This window comes from Coturnix japonica, chromosome 2 (genome assembly GCF_001577835.2).
Source record: "Coturnix japonica isolate 7356 chromosome 2, Coturnix japonica 2.1, whole genome shotgun sequence".
Classification (NCBI taxonomy): Eukaryota; Metazoa; Chordata; class Aves; order Galliformes; family Phasianidae; genus Coturnix; species Coturnix japonica.
This window is the reverse complement of record NC_029517.1, coordinates 129,744,449-129,756,966: the sequence shown is the minus strand read 5'-3', so window position 1 is coordinate 129,756,966 and position 12,518 is coordinate 129,744,449. Positions and strand designations below refer to the sequence as shown.

Here is a 12,518-nt window from a genome sequence, read left to right as displayed (position 1 = left end):
GGTCACAACAGCACAGGACTTGCAAAACATTGAAGAGAATGGGAAGCTCTGCATGTCCTTAAACAATAAATTCACCTCCTCCCTCTCCATCAAGGTGAGGCATGTCACCATTTACATCCGTTTCCTCTTTAAAGTCCTCTTCTTCCGATGTCCTTAAACCTTGCCACATTCTAAATAAAATGTTGACATTTAGAACTGAATATTAGTTGAATATACATATATAAAAACCTGGTTCAAATCACGCCCTGTACAAGAACAGATTTTCAGTGTCAGTTATTCCTGGAGAAAGAGGCAGACAAGCAGGATGAAAGGGACAGCAAGGAGAGGTTTCCTTGGCAACATGTGCTTGAAAGGTTTCATGTTTTTAACAGACATAAAGTTTTTTGCTTTGTTTGATTGTTTATTTGTTTGGGTATTTTTTCCCCCTATTCTCAAGTGAAGGGGAGGTAGGAATGTAAATCAAGTTGCTGAACCAGATCACTCCCAGCTGCCAAAATCACCACGCAGACATTAGACACATGGCTTGCACTGTGTCTTCTGTCAGGGAGGCCACTTCTTCTGATGGACTCGAGCACTTCTAGGAAGAGAATCAAACTCTCCTTGATGTGTGCAGAATGAAAACTGCTGCTTACTCTCGCAGGAATTCACTTGACCATAGGCATTTTCACTTTCTCCTGTTATTGAGTGTAAGCCAGAGAATGAGGTAGAAAAATCCAATGGAAGATACAACTTCATGGACTAAAGGCTTTTAAAGAGTATGTTCATATCACCTAGTTTCAGACTCCTAAATAGAAACAGAATTAAATCACTTTACATTCCCATTCAGCACACAAATATGCAGAATAATTCAGCTTTTTTAGAAGGTTGTTTTATTTTCTGCAGGCACAGTTAAGTGGAGTTAATTCAGAGTGTTAGAACGACTCCGCACCTGTATTATGCTACATACTATATTTCTAAAGTTATGAGAGATAAGACTAGGCCTTAGAGACTATTTCCACACAAAGAGCTAGAATAAAATAATAATAAAAAAGAATGCAAGCTTACAACAGTTTACTGTAAGTCTTTCAGATACAGGACTGAGTCTTTCTCTGATTTTCAAAATCAAATATTGTTTGATGTTTTCAGGGTTATTTAACTCTGTTCATTTCGACAAAACTATATTATATTTATACCAGGGAGTTATGGTAAAAGGGTCAATTAGACCTACAAATATGCAGGATGACATTTGGGCCCTACTGAAGCCAATAGGAAGTCATCATTTCATTCAGTAGAACAGTTGTTATCAATAGTTTTAGTAGGTTTATTTTTCATAAGGAATCTACTCAAAATTTCAGCACTGGAGTTAATCCGATGTAAATGAGAAAGGCCATACAAATGTTGTTGTACTATTGATACTGATGCATTTACTCAACTGTATTTTTTACTCTGCATCAGTTTGCAGTAATTTTCATTTTCTAGAGATAGAAAGAGAGAGAATCAGGAGAACTGTATGCTATGGAGTCACCTGAAGAAATTATGAAAAGGTAATTGAGAACTGATGACTTTTTGCTATACTGAATCACTAGGATAAGTGCGATAGAAGTAGCTAAATTGTGTTACCCATGTTTCTGTCTCTTATGAAATAATCCAACAAATTTAATAGCATGTCTGTTATTCTGTGAAGAAACGCTGTGTGAATGCAAAGGCACAACTGAAACAGTTACAGGTAATGCCCAAGTTTCATAGTTTCATAGTTTCGTGCGGGTTGGAAGGGACCTTAGAGATCATCGAGTCCAGCCCCCGGAATTCGAGCCTCTGTGTAGCAGAGCGGCACTTCTACCACTTGCGCCACAGGGGGGATTCGAACTCCGGGCCCCAGTGTTGCGAGGCGGCGTCTTTAACCACTGCGCCACCGGGGCACACAAGTAATATCCTTCTATAGTTTGAAAGTAAATAAAAAGAAAACAAAAGAAAACAAAAACAAAACAAACAAACAAAGAAATACCTGGATAAAGGCAGATATAAGTTTGGAAGTTCGGGATAATTTAAGAAAAAAGTTCAAAGAAAGGTGTCAGGCTGAATTAAGTTCACCATCAGTGTCATGGAGTGAAATTCTATGACCTTTACTACAAAGCAAGACAAGCTGATAGATCAGCAAATCTGTGAAATGAGGAGAAATATGAACTTTCCATGAGGATCAGATTGGGACATAGAGGAAGAGGCTCTTATTTACTTTCTTCAGATTTTGATTTCTCTGAATTTAATATATGGGGTGTCATATAAGGCAATATGAAGCTTACAACCTTCTTTAGCTTGTTTGGAAAAAGCCTACATGGTCTTTGAAAGTAATTGTGGTATTTTGGTTTTGCTTTTTCTTAATAGCTATTCCACAAATTCATTTCTTTTCATAATTATTCATTTGAACAAGTTCCAAAAATATGTTTTAATACATTTGCAATTTTCAATAGAATAAGGCAAATTGTGTTTTAACATCAGAGGACAAATCAGTGACTCTTCTGGATGCACTGGAATCATGCAAATAACAACCCACTGGGAACCTTGCAAAAGCTCAACTTCTTATTTGTTTAACCATAATTGCATATTTATAAATTACAGAAGACTTTTCTAATTAATTTTGTATCACGCAAATAACATTGCTTTGTAACAACCTGCTATATTACTAAAATCGTTGCCAAGAAAACAGCAGTCTGGAGTCACATTTAGTTTAAAGGGAAATGAAAGACAGGCAGAGCAGAGACTAGCTTTTTGTTTCACTCATGAGAGGTAATTATCAGCTCCAAAATACAAGGATAAAAGCCTTTCAATAAACTGACACCTTCTGCACATTTAGTCCCCAGAATGTTTTTAATTCTGTCAAACACAAAGGAAATGTACAAATAAAACCACAATTTCAAGTCAAGCCAACAAATGTGATAGTATTTGGCAAAAAATAAAAGTGGTTATGATGGAGATGGATTTCCTTCTGTACCTAACCATTCAGAATATGGAAAAATGCAAGGCCCCATCCTAAGATGTGCAATTGAATCACACCAGAAGCTTAGATCTTTCTTCAATCAAACCTGTGATCTGTGTATAGTTAGGGTATTGTTTGGATATCAGCTGACAGATATGACACAGAATTTATGTGAAATTCATAATCCACAACAGCTGGAAGCTGAGAAGCATGTCTCAAAGGGCATTAAAGATTTGTGTTTAGGTAAATGACTCCGTCCTTTGCTCTCTACAAGCCCATAGTACGTGGTCTTCTTTCTACCTGAGCTCAAACAGCTTATAAATCCCATCTGTTGTTACATACTCAGTCTTGTTATGCACAGAGAAAATCATATCTGATTGGCAGGAACAAGAATTTCTTGTTAGGATAATTAAAATATTATCTTTCCATGCAAAACCACTACAGTCATTTTTATTAGGCCAGGTACACCATTATACCTTTATGCCCTATGACTGTTTTAGACAAACTCATCAAACTCCATAGTTTGATGAATTTCCTGGGTATATTTTAATACGTCTTCTTAACATGGTGTGTAAATTTTAATTGGAAACCAGATAAAGTTTGAAGTTCCTCAACACTTCTCTCAGCTGCACTTAACAAGATGAGATTATGTTTTTTACACCGTGACTGTTCAGTTTGTTAGAGCTTTCCATGCATGACATGCATGAGATAAACTAAAACAGTTCAACTAAAATGTTTTAGGCTATGGTCACCTGAAAGCTAGGCAGCTGTTACTGCAGGCGAAACAGATGAAAATCAGCTCAGGTTGAGATTAGCCTGGGCAATTCCTGATGCCTGTCTTTATGAGTTATTACAAATGCTTTGATATTTTACTGAGAAAATGAAAACCCATATTTTCTGCATTACAATGGACATCTAAAAGCAGCTATATCATTGCTTCTTCAAAGAGATGTTCCTGAAGGGAAGTTCTTCAGTTACTTGTTCATGTCATCCTGTAAGTGTCATAGCTGCAACTGCCATTCAGTGCCTGTCTATCTGACAACTGAGTGATCTCTAAAGGGGTTTGTAAGGGATATTGTTCTGGAGATGCCAACTGGGGTTTTTCCAAAGATCCCTAAGAATCAAGGAATATAATAATAGCGCATTTTGTCCTTGGAAATACAGTGAAGAGGCAGCCAGAGTGTCTCCTCTTGATTTTGTGATGGTTCTAAAGATTTGCCTTGAATATGCTAATCCACCTTGTAATTTGCAGTCTTGAAATCACAGAATCAAATGTTCTGGGTTGAAAGGGACACACAGGGATCATTGACCCCAACTTCTGGCTCCAAACAGGACCACCTAAAAACTAAACCCTATATTTGACAGCATTGTCTAAATGCTCTTTGAACTCCAGCAGCTCAGGGCTGCCTACATTGCCCTGGGCAGCCCATTCCATGCCCACCACCCTCTGGTGCAGACCCTTTCCTTCACCCCCAGCTGCCCCTCCCCTGGCATAGCTCCATGCCATTCCCTCCGGCCCTGTTGCTGTCACAGAGAGCAGAGCTCAGCGCTGCCCTCTGCTCCCTGTGAGGAGCTGCAGCCACCATCAGGCCTCCATCAGCTCCTTTGCTGGGTTGAACAAACCATGGGACTTCAGCTATTCCTCACGCACCCTGCTCCCTATGTCATTCCCTATCTTCTTTGCTCTCCTTTGGCTGCTCTTGAATAGTTTTATGTCCAACTTTTCCATTCCCTGGTGGCAGTGCTGGGCCTTTACCCTTGAGTTAGTCTGTAGCGCCTCTCAATTCAGTGCTGTCCACTGATTTATTAAGTATACCTTCAAGTCCTGCATCCAAGTCATTCATGTAGACTTGGGAATAACTGGCCCTAAAATGGAGCTCTGCAAAACCTCACAAGTGACTGGAAATGTATCAGTTAGAAAATTTAAATAACTGTTCTATGTTCCCAGGATAAAGCAGCACTAGTGATGCTTGGACTGAGATTATTAAGAAGACTAATAACACTGACCTGATTATCTCACATTTTTTCTTCACAGAAATGTAAAATTCATGAAGGCAAGACTAAAATGAAATTAATGAACAAAAAATAGATCAATTAATTAATTAATAACCTTCAAGGTTTTCATCTCTGCCACATCTACTAAATAGGATAGGGAAAAAAAAAATCATAGCAAGTCTTAATGCTTCATTCCCCACCTTCAGTGTGAATTTATAAATTATTTTTAAAATCCTGGGTCTGCAGCACAGAGTTGTGTGAAATGCAGGGAAACAAACACAGTGTTCTCTCTGGAGAGAAGTTGAGAGAGAATGTATTGCACATGACCAATATAAGTCACATTATTTGAGTTACTGCTGACAGGTCTTCAAACATTACAGTAGAATAATGTAGATTATTAAAACTAATATCTTCCTTATACATCTCACTTGACTGATTGGTAGCAGATCATTTTAAAGTCTGTTTGCACTGTAAATCTTAATTGCAAAGAGGGCTTTCAAACTGTCGTAGATAATTTTACTAAAAAAATCTAGAATTAAGATACTACTACTGACAGTTTTTTGAATGTGACAGAGAAGATCCCTTGCATCCTCATTCTGTATACTCTGATCCACAGTTAGTGTTAATCAGCATAGCTTCATTGATGTGCACTGATTAGCCCTCAGGAGACGCATGTTGGTGTAAACTGAGTAATCATCAGAGTTGTGATGATTTAAACTAGTTGAGAATATGGCTCATTTTGTTCTATTCAGACCCTGTTAATAACAAGAGTAATGAGAAAGAGTGCCTGCAAATGAAATATTCTTCTACAGAGCTGTATGAGCAAAACTATGTGAGGAAACATATAAAATAAAACTGAGAAAAAAGCATACCTTGTGCTGCTTGGATTTGGAGGTTTTTTTCTGGTACATTATGACAATTTTTGCATTCAGAATTAGCATTCTCAGTTTTAGTATGTTTACTTGCATGAAATGCAGATTGTAATTAAATGTCAGGCTGCTTAATTGTGCTTTCATTTGTATAAATTGGAATGTTACTATAGAAAAAGAAAAGAAATAAAATGCCTTTCATTTCCATTGCAATATTATGTTTAAATTAATACTTAAATAACAGGAGAAAATATTTTTTAGGAAATCAGTGTTAATTGGTATTCCACAGTCTGAAAGGATAGGTTGCCACAGACTGTGTATCACTTGCTTCACAAAGACAAAATGCTTCAATAATATGTTTTTCTGCCCAGGGACCAAAGAATGAGCACTGTGATTCAGAAAACCAGAATTCAAAGGCTTTGCTTCATCCTGCCTCTTAATTGTTTGGAGCCAGCTCTGAGAAGGAAAATGGGCTCTTGATATGGGACTTCGGTAGCATTAATGCACCTGAATCCAAAGTGACTAATCCAGAAGATTCTCCTACTTGAGCTTAAGGCACTTGAATTAATATAATTAAGTTCATGGTTTTTGTTCCAGTGAGCACAATGGCAATGTTCAGAACCCTGACAATAAAATGTAGATTGAATTGCCATTTTGTATAACAGCCTGACAATCAAATTGTCTTTCCAGAAGCAAGCAGTCTGCCTAAGGTCATTACTTCTCACAAAGTGCAAAACTATGTCAAATTCTTTGCAAAGGCTCAGTATTGCAGGAAGGGGATGGCTGTTTCATTTTTCTTCCTATTAAATATTGCCAGTAGGAAATGTTGACTTATGGTTCCTGGGCAAGGGACAAGGAAAGAGAAATTAGGATACTAAACGTAGAGTTTTGCAGGCAGGAGACTCAGTTGGTCCTGATGATGCTATTATTAATTCTCTTGCATTTTTGAAGTAGGAAAATAGTTGTCTAATGTACATGAGTAGCCTTGCTGGTAGGGATCAGATTTTGACCTTAAAGGCATTAGACTTGAAAGGCTTTATGTACAGTGGCAAAATTTCTAAAATAAAAATAATGGGTGGGAACGATGCCTTCAACATGTTTGGTCTTTCTCCCCAAATTAAGGTATGTAAACACAAACTGTCTTGATGCAGTAAGTGCAAAATAATTATTTCACTTGCTGGGTAGATTATAAATATTCGCTCATTGTTCACTCAGCCCTAGCTGAGCTAACTTTTAATTATTTGTTTGTTATTGTCTCTGTGAGAATTCTAGATATGGCAACTATCCTCATAAATCACAAGTCACTTATTAAGCCAATGAGCACGTTTTCAGAGGACCAGCTGCCAACAAATGTGAATTTTTGAGGTCTTCAGCAGCTTATTCTCTCCTTGCAAGGGGGTCTGAAATGAAAGAATCGTTTACGTTAGCCATGACAGCAGGCACTACAGATAGTTGAAGCAGTTTGCAAAGAAAGCATCAAGCTAGCAGGACAGAAGAGTTTCACACCAGTAAGGAATGACTGGATTTCTGTCCCTGTAAATACAGCAAGCAGATGCCTCTCTGTGCTGCTGAGCTTGTCCTTTGAACAAGATGTTGCAAGAACGGGTATTTTTCTGCTAACAAAGGAGCACATGCAGAGAAGTGCAGGCACTCCCAGGACCAGTATATTCAGTGTTTCATAAACTTAGCTCACTATAGTGAAATCTATTGGCCACACTTCATGGCAAACAAGAACTATAGAAAGAGACAGTTAATTATTTTAGACAAAGTAAATAAGGACTGCAACTTTCAGTGTTTCTCATGTATTAACACTGACTTGATTTATCTTTAATGGGATAGGTCTCATTCTGCATCATACAAGACTAGTATTTCTTCAGGATGACATTCATAACAGCTTCAGTAAAGCATACTTGCCTATGATGGTTTCACAACTGTAAGTAATACTGGTGGAAAGTCACCTACACATTATTATGGCCTCCTTTTCCCCTGGAAAGGTGACTACATACAAAACTCATTGGAAAGGGTTCCCAAGATGTACTACACAATGTACCATGCATTAGTTTTGTATGAGAAAATATAAACTGACCTAGACACATGCTAAGCCAGAGATGAATGAGGAGCATCCCTAAGGGACATCTTCTATCCCTATTTAAATAAGTAAGACCTGATTTGATAAATGAGTTGCATTCCTGTGCTTAGTGGCAGAAAGCAGAGAAAGTGTTTATTCAGAAAATCATAGAATTATAAAATCATAGAATTGCTTGTGCTGGAAGGGACCTTGAAGGTCATTAAGTTTCAACTGTCTGCCATGGTGCGGGTTGCCAAAAGACAGATCAGGCTACCCAGGGACCCCTCCAAAAAGAGAAACTCCACAACATTGTAGGCAACCTCTGCCAGTGCACAGTCACCAAGGCAGTAAATAATTACTTCCTGATTTTCAGATGGAACATACTGTGTTCCAGTATCTGTACCCTCCATTGCTTTCTGGGATAAACCATAGTCTTGTCCTGAATTTGGAAGTATTATTCAATTTCTCCAAGTCTCTGTTTTTCCACATCAATATGTTTTTGGGGTTTTTTTTTTTCAGTTTCTTTTTTTTTTTTTTTTTTTTTATTTTCTTGTCTAAAATCATTTGTGCTTTACTGATATAATCTGCTCTTTTACTGTGGCAATTCCTATTATCAAGCAATATACCGCTATGATTAATTATATTATATATTTAATAACCTATTGTGCTTATTCATATTATAGCTGTACTCCACAAATTCAATAAAGACAATGATTGCATTGTACAAAATGGTATGCAAGCCACTGATAGGTATTTCTTGCATAATCTTTGGGGAGATTAGCAAATTAAAGTTTTAGAAATAATAACAGGTTTATTACAATTTATTTATTTATATATTTCATTATTGGAAGTAAAAAACCACTGTATCCACAACAAGAGTTACGATTGAACAACAGTTTCCAAGATCAAATATGTTTGATCCTTGAAAGTCTCAGCTAAATGTCAAATTTCTCTTGCATTCATCAATTGAAACATTCCTAATCAAAGTGTTCAGAGTCTTTTTAAGACTGTTTAACTCATCATTATTCATGAAGGTGAAATCACTTCTCGTGAAAAACTAAAATGACCTCCTTGATGAGTTTGTGATAAAAATGTTGCTGACTACAGCAGCGAGGCAGCATTTGCACATGAGAGATGAAAAGAGACATTTCCTTTCCACTGGATGGAAGGTCAAGGAGAATAGGAAGAACCTGAGTTTTATACTCATTCCTATAGAATGGGAATATGTTTTTTGTATTGTTCAACACTATTATAAACTTGCAAACAAAAATAGGAAAAATAGTCACATATGTATTAACAAATTTATATATACCGTCTTTCAAATCAGACAAAATACTACAGCTTGTCAAAATAACCTATTTAATATCCTGATCGGTTGGTTTGTTTCTTTGTTTGTAGTTGAAATTAATATTACTTCAAGGAATATCATATTTCCATTCATTTTTGTGAGTCTAGGTCTTTCTTTTCTTCTCTTCAAGGAAAATTCTATTAAAAATCAGAAGTATTTTTTCTCTATGAAAAATTGTTCCTCCTAGGAACAAATATTTTTTCTGCTTTGTAAATGTCAGTTTCTAATAACATATATTATATTGGGCATATTCTAATGTCCACATTGCCAAGCATATTTAATCTTACTCTAGAAATACTTTGAGCCATTGAAAGTCACGTAGCCCCATAACCATGGCAAAGGTAATTACCTTTGAAACAGTCAGTGTCCATCCCTGTCTCCCAAATATTTTTTTAAGTGGTTGTGTACTAAGATTTATTGGCTGAGAGACAGCACGTCAGTTAAATGCTAACGTGTTCAAACAGTTCCTGGGTCCAAATTATCTCTAGCATATTTGGTTGTATTTTGAATCTGTCATGGATTTAAAACACTGTTCCCAATCTCCTAGTATCTACTTCTATGCCTTAACTGTGAGACCAACTTTATACGAGTTGGCCTTTACATAAAAAAAATAAAAAAAAAAACAAAGACTGTTTCATCTGTGGACTCTGTTTGAGCTTTAAAAAACTTTTTAAATCCTGGATTATATATATTTCCCATAGTCAGTTATCTTCAATGTGTAACTTTATCAAGAGCCTTTTGAAATTCAAAGTTGATGGCAACCCCTGTGGTTTGCACATTTCACCATAGCAGGAATAATTTCTGCAGTCTATTTCTTTGTTCTGCGGACTCCATCCTGATGCACCTGAAAATATGGTCACTATCACAGATAGCTTTTTATCTACCTCTATTATGAAATAATCAAGTGGAAAAATCTGGGCTTAAAAACAAGTGCCAATATCCTAACCTTTGTTTCTGCCTCCCCCTAGCTTCTTGTTGATTTGAACTTGTGATTGCTTCTTTTGTCTTCTTGTCCACCAATATTGTGCTGTGAGAAGCACCTGTGGTTATTTATCCAAACAAAAATCAAAGCCTGCAGTGTAATTCAGTAATCAGTAAGAAGCAGGTGCAAAAATGCAAAGTGCTGCACTGGACAAAAAATAATGAAAGAGGAGTAAGAACAAGAATAAAAGAGGAAGTGATAGGTACAAGAGAAATAATGTAATCCACTGTATAATTTATTTTCTATTTAGATTTCAGTTTATTTTTAATTATTTAGTCTATTATTCAGAGCAGTATTTCTGTGCTACAGTATTAATTTAGCAAGTAGCATTTTTTTTTCCTTATTTCAGTCACTAACTCCATAATCAGGTGCCCTCTTATCTACCTGCATATTTTTGTGCCTTATTATTTCTCTTTTCTACTATTGCTACTCTATACGTTAATGGTGATTTTGATTGTTTCTCTTGTGTTTTATTGGAATAATTAATATTTTTTGTTGTAGCTTAATTTGTAGCTTTTTCCCCTCTTGGGTATTTGATTTGTAGCCATCTTACCATCTTCAATAAAAAAAATGAATATTCAGTCATTATATCTGAGGGATTGTATTGATAAATCATTTATCCTAAACTTCTGACAATGGAAGCACTTGTCTGTCCTCCAGTGTTTGATTGTTTGTTTGTTAATCAAGCTGAGACATTTGGAGAGCTTTAGAACTTCAAAATATTTTACATATATCCAGTTATAAATATGGATTTGAGCTGAATAAACTGTAGGTTCTGGTCATCCTTCTTGGGCAAGTAATTTGCACATCTTTCTAACACACATATGATTTCTGTTGATGGCACAGAATCACTGAATGGTTGAGGTTAAAAGGGAGCTCTGGAAGCCTTTGGTTCAACCTGCTTGAGCATGAACACCTAGAACTGTCTGTCCAGGACCATGTTCAGATGGATTTCAGGCATGTCCAACAAATAAGGACTCCACTGTATCTCTGGACAATCTGTGCCAGCACTCACGCACTAGTACTGAGATACTATCACTTGATATTTTGAATCTCTTGTGTTCCTGTTTGTTTCATTGCTTCTTGTCCTGGTTCTGTGTGTACCGCTGACAAGAGCCTGGTTCTGCCCTCTCTGCAGCCTCCCTGATATACATTGATATGATGTTTCCCTGATAGACATTGATATGATATCACTAGAACTTCCATTTTTCCAGTCTGAATAGACCAATCTCTCAGTCTTACCCCAAAGAAGAGTTGTTCCCATCCCTTGATCCTCCTCTCATTGTAGCCCTTCTTTTTCTGTCTTTCCAGTATATCAATGTCTCTTTTAGTAGCAAGGTCATAACTGAAACTCAAAAATCCTCCATAAAGCTTTGCTGAAGCCCGGGGTTGAACCAGGGACCTTTAGATCTTCAGTCTAACGCTCTCCCAGCTGAGCTACTTCAGCCCTTGCTAAGCATGGATTTTCTCACAAACTGATAGAATATATGTCTCTTTCAGACCCTTATCGTTCATGCTCATTTTGTGGACATTGGACTCTTTTCCTGTTATTAGATAGAATACTGCAGGCGGAAGAAAACTGTACCTCACTGAAATCAGTGATATCAAGTCTGCAGCAAGTGGATCTGGTAAAAGTCAGCAGACATTAACTTGCACATATTTTTTAAACATCACCATCAACATAGACACGACTACCCAAGACATCAGCCAAAGACTTAAAATTAATAGGTTTTAATTTTGTATGGAAACAAACAAACAAACAAACAAACAACAACAAAAAATAAAAAACAGGAGAACTGCTAGGAAAGAAAACATTTTAAATTTGGAGGAAATTTACAAGGAAGAGATTAATTTCAGTGGTTTGGTATAATGAAGTTTTCCACCAATTTAAAAGAGACTTTAAACATTGATAATGTCTCAGATTTATTTTATTTTATTTTACATTACTTTATTTTATTTTATTTTATTTTATTTTATTTTATTTTATTTTATTTTATTTTATTTTATTTTATTTTATTTTATTTTACATTACTTTATTTTATTTTATTTTTTCCCCAGCTTCCAGCAGTATACCCTGTTTATTATGGATCTGTGGTCTTTTCTAGTACGGTGTAACGATTTTTGTTCTATGTGTTGAACTAATTGATTTTTGAGGATTTTCCATCAAACAACTAGACTATTTTTTGCCACTGATCCTGAATCATATAACTGTCCCATATTCCTCTAGATATTAATTTGCTAGTTTTGCTATTCATAACATAGCCTACGAACAACATGAATGACATGTGAGAAAGAGTAAAAAG

At 36.3% G+C, this 12,518-nt stretch overlaps 1 non-coding gene across 1 annotated transcript; it reads right to left on the bottom strand.

Annotated features, from left to right (window-relative positions):
• Positions 1 to 11,589: 11,589 nt before the first annotated feature.
• Positions 11,590 to 11,662, bottom strand: TRNAF-GAA. Its single transcript has one exon. It is a non-coding gene; the product is annotated as a tRNA-Phe (tRNA).
• Between the last annotated feature and the right edge of the window lie 856 nt (positions 11,663 to 12,518).